This window comes from Saccopteryx bilineata, chromosome 3, assembly GCF_036850765.1.
Source record: "Saccopteryx bilineata isolate mSacBil1 chromosome 3, mSacBil1_pri_phased_curated, whole genome shotgun sequence".
NCBI classification, from domain to species: Eukaryota; Metazoa; Chordata; class Mammalia; order Chiroptera; family Emballonuridae; genus Saccopteryx; species Saccopteryx bilineata.
Window position 1 is genome coordinate 85,687,322 of NC_089492.1, and position 10,733 is coordinate 85,698,054.

Genomic DNA, 10,733 nt, shown 5'->3' on the forward strand with positions numbered 1-10,733 from the left:
TTACTTCTTGGAGGTGATTTGAATCATAAGGTCCACCACCCATTGCTGTAGACAAATTCATTGTCATCCGAGGAAATGAGCTTGACAAAGTGGGGCAATGCCAGTTCCAGCATTGAAGGTGGAAGAGTGGGTTAAAGTCACAGGAGGCAACCTGGTCCTCATTGTACCCAGGGTGCCCTTTAGGGAGCTCTTTGATACCTGCTTCACCACCTTCTTGATGTCATCATATTTGACAGCTTTCTCCAGAAGGCAGTTCAAATCCATGACCAACTCACTGTGGTCAGGAACCCAGAAGGCTATTCCCCTGAGCTTCCCATTCAGCTCAGGGGTGACGTTGCCCACAGAATTGCCAGTATCAGAAGCAGAAATGATGTTCTGGCCAGCCCCTCAGCCATCATGCCACAGCTTCTCAGAGGGGCCTTCGTGGTTTTCTGGGTAGCAGTGATGGCATGGACTGTGGTCATCAGTCCCTCCATCATGCCAAATGTGTCTTGGATGATCTTGGCCAGAGCAGCCAGGTAGTTGGTGGTACAGGAGGCATTGGTGACAATCTTGAGGAGGTTGTCATACATTTCATGGTTCATGCCCATCACAAACATGCGGGCATCAGCAGAAGGGGCAGAGATGATGAACGTTTTGGCTTCACTCTTCAAGTGAGCCTTCACTCCAAGGGAATGAAGATGCCAGTGGACTCCACACCTTCAGCACTGTCATCACCCCATTTGATGTTGGCAACATCTCATTCCTGGAAGATAGAGATGGGTTTTCCATTGACAGCTAGCTTCCCATTCTCAGCCATGACTGTGCCATTGACCTTGCCATGGGTGGAATCACACTGCAACATATAGTTAAGGTCAAGAAAGGGTTCATTGCCTGACCTGTGGTGGCGCAGTGGATAAAGCGTCGACCTGGAAATGCTGAGGTCGATGGTTCGAAACCCTGGGCTTGCCTGGTCAAGGCACATCTGGGAGTTGATGCTTCCAGCTCCTCCCCCCCTTCTCTCTCTCTGTCTCTCCTCTCTGTCTCTTTCTCTCCTCTCTAAAATGAATAAATAAAAATTAAAAAAAAAAAGAAAGGGTTCATTGACAACTTTGCCAGAGTTAAAAGCAGCCCTGGTGACCAGGCTCCCAATACAGCCAAACCCACTTACTCCAACCTTCACTATCACAACTTAGTTATATGGTTGTCTGTCTGTCAAATTGGGAGAAGCAGACAGACAAACCAGGACTTCCCTAATGGGAGCTATAGGAAATCTTGTGTAGCAATGACACAGAATGCTGGTTTCTACTTTTAAGCACTACCTCCTTCTTCCTACTAATGGAACTTTGTTTTTTTTTAAGTATTGGCTGGCAATGGACTTAAAAAAGATGGGGGTGAAAAAAAAGATGGAGGTGTTCCCCAGTAGAGTTGCCAGATTTAGTAAATAAAAATATAGAAAACCAGTTAAAAATGAATTTTAGACAAACAATAAATAGGCAACCCCATCCCCCAGGTTCCAAGAGTGAACTGTGATTGGTTAAGCCGATATGGTAATCAATTCCCCCCTTGCCAGTGATTGGTTTGTGGGTGGGCGCATAACACAGTTCTGACCAATTTCATCTGAGGATAAAACTTCTGGGAGCTTCTGGGAAAGATTTTTCTCCCTCATTACAAACACAGAGACAAATGTGGGAAGTCCTTCATGCTTCCTGCCTGAAATAATCTCATGGAAGATGTGGTGCTGGGAACAGTAGAAGTCCTTTTGTCACCGTGGGAGGCTGACCCAGAGCTCTGGCATTGTTAAACTCCTGAAGTAGGCAGCTCTGGAATTCTGTTCTCCAGACTTTTTTTTTTTTTTTTCATTTTTCTGAAACTGGAAACAGGGAGAGACAGTCAGACAGACTCCCGCATGCGCCCGACCGGGATTCACCCGGCACGCCCACCAGGGGTGAGGCTCTGCCCACCAGGGGGCGATGTTCTGCCCATCCCGGGCGTCGCCATGTTGCGACCAGAGCCACTCTAGCGCCTGGGGCAGAGGCCACAGAGCCATCCCCAGCGCCCGGGCCATCTTTGCTCCAATGGAGCCTTGGCTGCGGGAGGGGAAGAGAGAGACAGAGAGGAAGGCGCGGTGGAGGGGTGGAGAAGCAAATGTGCGCTTCTCCTGTGTGCCCTGGCCGGGAATCGAACCCGAGTCCTCCGCACGCTAGGCCGACGCTCAACCGCTGAGCCAACCGGCCAGGGCCCTGTTCTCCAGACTTCTTGTTTTGAATGTCCTCACTGTTCAAGCATAAATGATTCAGCTGAAAGTATTTTCAATTTCACTCAGCAGGTTTTAATAGACCCAGGCTCAGCTAAAGAACCTTATCCTACCAGATAAATAAAATTATTTTATTATAACATCACTGGCCTAGTAGTATTGCATGAGTCTTTCCCAACTCCTCAAGAAAGAATCATAGAAACTCTCCTACAGATTATGAGGGGATGGGTGGGAAACAGTGTTTCTTGCTTCCTAGGCTGAAACATTTATCTATCATCTATCTATCTGTCTATCTGTCTATCTATCTATCTATCTATCTATTTATAGAGGAATGCAGGGTGAGAGGGACAGAGAGACAGGAACATCGAGCTGTTCCTGTATGTGCCCTGACCGGGGATCGAACCAGCAACCTCTGCACTTCAGGATGACACTCCAACCAACCGAGCATCTGGCCAGGGCTGGAATAGTGATTTTTATTAACAGTTCTCTGTGTTCTCCGTGTTACTGACAGATTCATAGATCTGAATGGGCTGTATGGAGAAGTGCTAACCAAGCAGGCAATTTTATGGAGCAGATGGATGCTGTTTCATAATTGTGGGTGTGAGATGGGCAACCTTTTAGCCCAAAAGTTGAGGTTGGTAATCTCGAAACATCATTAGCATTAATGGCATCTGTGCTGTCACTTTCTATCAAAATGTAGATAATTCCCGGTTTATTCATTTATTTCCAGACATTCTAAAATGAATAAATTTTACCCAATGTTTAATAGCCTCAGTTTGAATGTATGTCAAAGTTTTATTTTTATTTTTAAATAATTTGAATAGATTATATATGCATATGGCACAAACAGAATTCAGAACAGTAAGCCCCCCTTCCATCCTAGTCTTTTTCTCTTCTTCTCTAAAAGTAACCTTGAAAATGTTATGCTAAGAGAAAGGAGTCAGACACAAAGGAACACATATTTTATAATTCCATTTATATGAAATATTCAGAATAGGCAAACCCATCAAGTCAGAAAGTAGAACCCCACATCCAGTGCCACTGGAGACGACGCAGGGAGCACCCAGACAGGAACAGGGGACGCAGGGAGCACCCAGACAGGAACAGGGGATGCAGGGAGCACCCAGACAGGAACAGGGGCCTAGTGGGGAACTCAGACTCCTACTCCCACTTGACAGCAAGGTGACTATATATAATTACAAAAACAAGTACAACTGTTAAGTTCAGGTTGGACAAAAACCACAACTGATTCTTGGCAAGTATACAACTCAAGTAGTGGGAGCCATGTGTGTATGGCTGCTTTAGCGTGTAGCCTACTAGTGCTGAGATTTTAGTGGGTTTTGGTCAGTAGGTTTTGCAGAGTCAATGGAGAGCATCTTTCAATCTGCTGAGGTAACATAGAGGTTGGTTAGAATTCTAAGCATTTCTGCACGGAAATTTGCCAGTTAAATGGGCCTTTTGTACCTGAGTCTGCTTGTCACATTTTTAGTTATAGTGCTGTCCAAACACTGAGAGAAAAGCCCACTATCAGTATCATCCATACTTTGGGTATTGAGGACCCCATGTGGACAGTTCAGAGAGAGCCAGGACTCCTTGGAAATGCCCATCAGAATCAAATAAAACTCACAAATGAGACTGCATGGAAAGCCACTCAGATCTGGTATTTCCACCATCCAGGAAAAGCAGCTTCTATGCCAGGGGTCCCAAAACTACAGCCCGTGGGCCACATGCAACCCCTTGAGGCCATTTATCCAGCCCCTGCCACACTTTCATTGGTGGTCAGTGAGAGGAGCATAGTTCCCATTGAAATACTGGTCAGTTTATTGATTTAAATTTACTTGTTCTTTATTTAAATATTGTATTTGTCCCTGTTTTGTTTTTTTTACTTTAAAATAAGATATGTGCAGTGTGCATAGGGATTTGTTCATAGTTTTTTTTATAGTCCGGCCCTCCAACAGTCTGAGGGACAGTGAACTTGCCCCCTGTGTAAAAAGTTTGGGGACCCCTGTTCTATGCTATTGTCATCCAGGACAACTGCATTAATCTATAAATTTAACACAGTCCCAACAACAAAAAAAATTTTTTTAATTTTTATTTATTGATTTTAGCAAGAGAGGAAGGGAGAGAGAGAGAGAGAGAGATAGGAACATCAATTTGTTCCAGGGATTGAACCAGCAACCTCTATGCTTCAGGACGATGTTCTAACCAACTGAACTATCTGGCCAGGACAACCCCAACTAAATCTTTTTTATTTTTTTATTTTTCTGAAGCTGGAAACGGGAAGAGACAGTCAGACAGACTCCCGCATGCGCCCGACCAGGATCCACCCGGCACGCCCACCAGGGGCAACGCTCTGCCCACCAAGGGGCGATGCTCTGCCCCTCCGGGGCATCGCTCTGCCGCGACCAGAGCCACTCTAGCGCCTGGGGCAGAGGCCAAGGAGCCATCCTTAGCGCCCGGGCCATCTTTGCTCCAATGGAGCCTTGGCTGCGGGAGGGGAAGAGAGAGACAGAGAGGAAGGAGGGGGGGGATGGAGAAGCAAATGGGCGCTTCTCCTGTGTGCCCTGGCTGGGAATCAAACCCAGGTCCCCCACACGCCAGGCCGACGCTCTACCGCTGAGCCAACCGGCCAGGGCCCCCAACTAAATCTTAACAGGATTTTAAAACTGAAATTTAAGAATTCTGATTCTCGGCCCTGGCCAGTGGGCTCAGCAATAGAGGGTCAGGCGGCATGAGGAAGTCCCAGGTTTGATTCCCAGTCAGGGCACACAGAAGAAAGTGCCCATCTGCTTCTCCACCCTTCCCCCTCTCCTTCCTCTCTCTCTCTTCCCCTCCTGCAGCCAAGGCTCCATTGGAGGAAAGTTGGCCCAGTTGCTGAAGATGGCTCCATGGCCTCTGTCTCAGGTACTAGAATGTCTCTGGCTGCAATGAAGCAACACCCCAGATGGGCAGAGCATTGCCCCCTGGTGGGCATGCCGGGTAGATCCTGGTCAGGCATATGCAGGAGTCTGACTGCCTCCCTGCTTCTAATTTTGGAAAAATACCAAAAAAAAAAAAAAGAATTCTGATTCTCTCCTGAAGGAAAAAATGTCCAATAGCAGCCAAAAACAAACAAACAAACAAAAATCTGAATAAAATTGACCCTGGCCGGTTGTCTCAGTGGTAGAGCATCGGCCTGGCGTGCAGAAGTCCCAGGTTCAATTCCCGGCCAGGGCACACAGGAGAAGCGCCCATCTGCTTCTCCACCCCTCCCCCTCTCCTTCCTCTCTGTCTCTCTCTTCCCCTCCTGCAGCCAAGGCTCCACTAGAGCAAGGATGGCCCGGGCGCTGGGGATGGCTCCTTGGCCTCTGCCCCAGGCGCTGGAGTGGCTCTGGTCTCAACAGAGCGATGCCCCGGAGGGGCAGAGCATCGCCCCCTGGTGGGCGTGCCGGGTGGATCCCGGTCGGGCGCATGCGGGAGTCTAACTGTCTCTCCCCGTTTCCAGCTTCAGAAAAATACCCCCCCCCAAAAAAAAAAATCTGAATAAAATTGAGTGGGAATTCTCCCTACAATATATAAAATGTAAATTTAAACATTAAGTCTATATAAACATAATACAAATAGATTAGTACCATGAAACCAAAGGAATAAAAATAGACAAATTAGTGGAATAAAGTGCAGAATAGATCCGTATGTGTGAAATGAAGCTTACAGTAGGGGTGACATTTAAAATCTGTGAGGAAAGGGTGGCTTTTTAAAAATTATTATTTTTTAAGTGAGAGGAGGGGACATAGTGAGACAAACTCCTGCAACCCCGATCTGGGGCCCATGCTCGAATCAACCAAGCTATCCTCAGTGCCCAGGGCTGATGCTCAAAGCAAGTAAGCCACTGGCTGTGGGAGGGGAAGAACGCAAGAAGGAAAGGCGGGAGGCAGAAGAAGCAGATGATCACTTCTCCTGTGTGCTTTGATTGAACCTGGGATGTTCATATGCTCAGCCAGTGCTCTTTCCATTGAGGAAACTGGCCAGAGCTTATTATTATTATTATTATTATTCATTTTAGAGAGGAGATAGAGAGAAAGGGGGAGAAGCAGAAAGCATCAACTCCCACATGTGCCTTGACCAGGCAAGCCTGGGGTTTTGAACAGCAACCTCAGCGTTCCAGATCAGTGCTTTACCACTGCGCCACCACAGGTCAGGCAGGGCTCTCTTTTTTTTTTTTTTTTTTTTTTTTTTTCCATTTTTCTGAAGCTGGAAACAGGGAGAGACAGTCAGACAGACTCCCGCATGCGCCCGACCGGGATCCACCCGGCACGCCCACCAGGGGCGACGCTCTGCCCACCAGGGGGCGATGCTCTGCCCATCCTGGGCGTCGCCATGTTGCGACCAGAGCCACTCTAGCGCCTGGGGCAGAGGCCACAGAGCCATCCCCAGCGCCTGGGCCATCTTTGCTCCAATGGAGCCTTGGCTGCGGGAGGGGACGAGAGAGACAGAGAGGAAAGCGCGGCGGAGGGGTGGAGAAGCAAATGGGCGCTTCTCCTGTGTGCCCTGGCCGGGAATCAAACCCGGGTCCTCCGCACAGGGCTCTCTTTTTTTTAATGAAATTTTATTGGGGTGACACTGGTCAACATAATTTTACAGGTTACAGGTACCCAACTCTACAACACATCTCTGTTCACCATATTGTATGTTCACTCCAAGTCAAGTCTTCGTCTATCACCATTTATCCCTCCCCCATACCCTCCTCTACTCACCCCCACAAGCAATCATTGCACTGTTGTCCATGTCCATGAGTTTTATTTGTCCTTTTTTTTTATCCCTTTACCTCCCTCACCTAACCTCCCCCAACCCGCCCCATGACTTTTTTTTTTTTTTTCATTTTTCTGAAGCTGGAAACAGGGAGAGACAATCAGACAGACTCCCGCATGCGCCCGACCGGGATCCACCCGGCCCGCCCACCAGGGGCAGTGCTCTGCCCCCCAGGGGGCGATGCTCTGCCCATCCTGGGCGTCGCCATATTGCGACCAGAGCCACTCTAGCGCCTGAGGCAGAGGCCACAGAGCCATGCCCAGCGCCCGGGCCATCTCTGCTCCAATGGAGCCTTGGCTGCGGGAGGGGAAGAGAGAGACAGAGAGGAAAGCGCGGCGGAGGGGTGGAGAAGCAAATGGGCGCTTCTCCTGTGTGCCCTGGCCGGGAATCGAACCCGGGTCCTCCGCACGCTAGGCCGACGCTCTACCGCTGAGCCAACCGGCCAGGGCCACGCCCCATGACTCTTTTGATGAACAGTTCAGCTTGTTGACATCTGTGGCTATGTGTAAATTTTTGTCATTGCTGCATAGCAATCCTGTAAGAATGTAACACTAGTTTTTATGGACTTCTGGGTTTTCTCCAGTTTTGGGTCATTATGTTGCTATGAAAGGTTTGTACATTTCCTGGTTTAGGAAACCATTTTCACATAGTGGTCAATGAACCCCCTAGGGTTCCCTGGGACCTCATTTATCTCTAAGTTAAAACTATTTCCTTCTATAATACTACAATGTAGTGTGCTCTTTCCAGTCTGTGGACATTGCACTGATGGTACAAAAGCAGTGTAGCCACTTTAGCAAGTATCAAGCCAATGACTCCCAACTGTATATGAAGTCATTTTTGGCCAATCTAGTATATAGTTCTGCCTTGTTTTTGTTTTAATTGACATACCCTTCATTACTAACAAGAATGAACTTTTCATATGCTTATTTATAGACTATTTGCATTTCTTCTTTTGTAAAATGTCAATTCAAATCTTTTCACCATTTTTAACAGGGTTTGTCTTTTTCACTTGTGAGGTGTTCTTTATATCACATTCTTTTTTTTTAATTGACTTTACAGAGAAAAGAGGAAAGAAAGAAAGACAAAAACATTGATCTGTTCCTGTATGTGCCCTGACCAGGGGTCAAACCTACAACCTTTGCATATCAGTATTATGCTCTAACCAAATGAACTATCCAGCCAGGGCTATATCAGGTCAAGTCAGCTACATGTGATACAGGTTTTCTCTACTTTTTAAAAACATTTTATTGTTTTGTTTGTTTTTGTTTTAGAGACAGAGGAGAAAGGTGAGGAGGCAGTGCGAGGAGGGGGGTGTAGGTGGAACTGGAGCATCAACTCATAGTTGCTTCTCATCTGTGCCTTCACTGGTCAAACCCAGGGTTTTGAAATTGTGACCTCAGATTTCCAGATCGACATTTTATCAACTGCACCACAAGCCAGGCCATCTCAACGTTGTTGTTTTTTTTTCTTGTTTTACTCTTTTAATGATGTCTTTCATTGAAAAGAAGTTTTAAACCTCAACATGGTCAAATTCATCCTTCTTTTTGTTTTGAGCTTTTGTATGACTGCTGACTAGAGTATTTATATCAAGAACAATGATGAAATGAAATTGTAATAGCAGGCACCTTTATCTTGTTTCCAGAGATACTTTTCACCATCCCATTAAAATTTTCCCCCAGCCCTCAAAGAGAAAACTTTTCACCATCCCATTAAAATTTTCCCCCAGCCCTCACCAGATAGCTTGGTTGGAGCATCAGCCTGATACACAAAGGTTGTAGATTCGATCCCTGGACAGGGTACATATAGGAACAGATCAATGTTTCTGTCTAGTTCTAAAATCAATAAAAATTTAAAAGTGTCTTTGTTTCCTTTAAAAATCACAGCCCCCCCCAAAAAAAAATTTTTGAGCACACTCCCCCTTGGGAGCATGCCAGTGCGCACCCCCCAGGTATGTTACTTTGCTCTCCTAAGCTCCATCAACACTTCTTTTGCTTCTGTATCTTTTCCTGAGCCCACGCAGCCCAGATGTCTCACATCTACTACCTCTGTAACTTTCTAAATAAATTTTCACTTATGATTTGAAAAAACACTTTGATTATAGTTAAAAGAATGTTTGTTTTACCTTTAACTTTGATAATAGTTTTTAGAATTTTGCTGTAGAATTTTTCCATAGATACCCTTAATCATAAGATTAGGGAAGTCCTTCTAAGCTGTATTTTCTCATAAATGAATGTCCAGCTTTATGAAACACCTACTGAAATGATAGTAAGATTGTTTTAATCTTAATGTTAAGAATGTTGAATTTCTATTGTTAAACCAACTTCTCAGTTCTGAAATAAACTCAATTCGTGATTTTTTTATTTTTTTTTTTACAGGGACAGAGAGAGGGATAGACAAGGACAGACAGACAGGAACAGAGATAGATGAGAAGCATCAATCATCAGTTTTTCATTGCGAGACCTTAGTTGTTCATTGATTGCTTTCTCATATGTGCCTTGACCACGGGCCTTCAGCAGACCGAGTAACCCCTTGCTTGAGCCAGCGACCTTGGGTCAAAGCTGGTGAGCTTTTGCTCAAACCAGATGAGCCTGCGCTCAAGCTGACGACCTTGGGGTCTCAAACCTGGGTCCTCTGCATCCCAGTCCAACACTCTATCCACTGCGCCACCGCCTGGTCAGGCTGATATAATTTTTTATATACATTGCTGGACTTGATATACTAGTATTTTTTTATCTTGCATCTGCTCATGAATGACTAATCTATATTTTTCCTTTTTTCCTATGCTGTCTTTAGTATTAGGTGGATCCTATTATAAAAGACTCATTTAAAATTTCATACTTTAAATGCCTGTTGCTAGTATAGACAAAATGCAGTCAGGAAGATTCCTCTTCTTCTATACTCAGGAATCATTTCTGCAAACTTCACACTATTAATCCCTTGGAAGATTTCCTCACAAGCTTTTCTTACTGCTATTGTATTTTAGTAGGAATGGGACTATTCAGACATTCTATTCCTGAGTCTATTTCAGCAGTATTTTTCTAGCAATTATTCTAAAGTTTCAAATTTATTGGCCTACTGTTCATATCATCTATTATCTTTTTTTTTTTTTTTTCTTTTACAGAGACAGAGAGTCAGAGAGGGATAGACAGGGACAGACAGACAGGAACGAAGAGATGAGAAGCATTAATCATTAGTTTTTCTTTGCGCGTTGCAATACCTTAATTGTTCATTGATTGCTTTCTCATACGTGCCTTGACCACGGGCCTTCAGCAGACTGAGTAACCCCTTGCTCAAGCCAGCAACCTTGGGCTCAAGCTGGTGAGCCCAATAAAAAAAAAAAAAATTTAACAAATGTGTATCCAGTTAGGTCTAGAACATGGGAAGCTCAGTGGGGTAGGGTGGGTAGCCAGGAGCAATGCCCCCTCAGCCCCTAGGTAGTGGTGTGGGGGGAGGCTGTCAGGAGGAAGGCAGAGTTCAGGAGAGTTAACAGCATTTTCTGGGACTGTCAACAGAGCTGCCTGGGACCAGGTCTCTCCTGAGGGGCCTCCAGAGCTTGTGCAGACTTGCTTCTGGGTAGCTGGATGGGGCCAAGCAGGAGATAGAGACCAGGTATATGTGGGTAAGAATGAGCAGTGTTCTTCACAGACCATAAAAGTTCACCTTGAATGTTCTATTTTTTTTTCCTGAAGTTGGAAACAGGGAGGCAGTC

The 10,733-nt window shown here is 45.7% G+C and overlaps 1 pseudogene; it reads right to left on the reverse strand.

Annotated features, from left to right (window-relative positions):
- LOC136329806 (glyceraldehyde-3-phosphate dehydrogenase-like) lies at positions 1–7,000 on the reverse strand (annotated as a pseudogene).
- Positions 7,001–10,733: the final 3,733 nt, after the last annotated feature.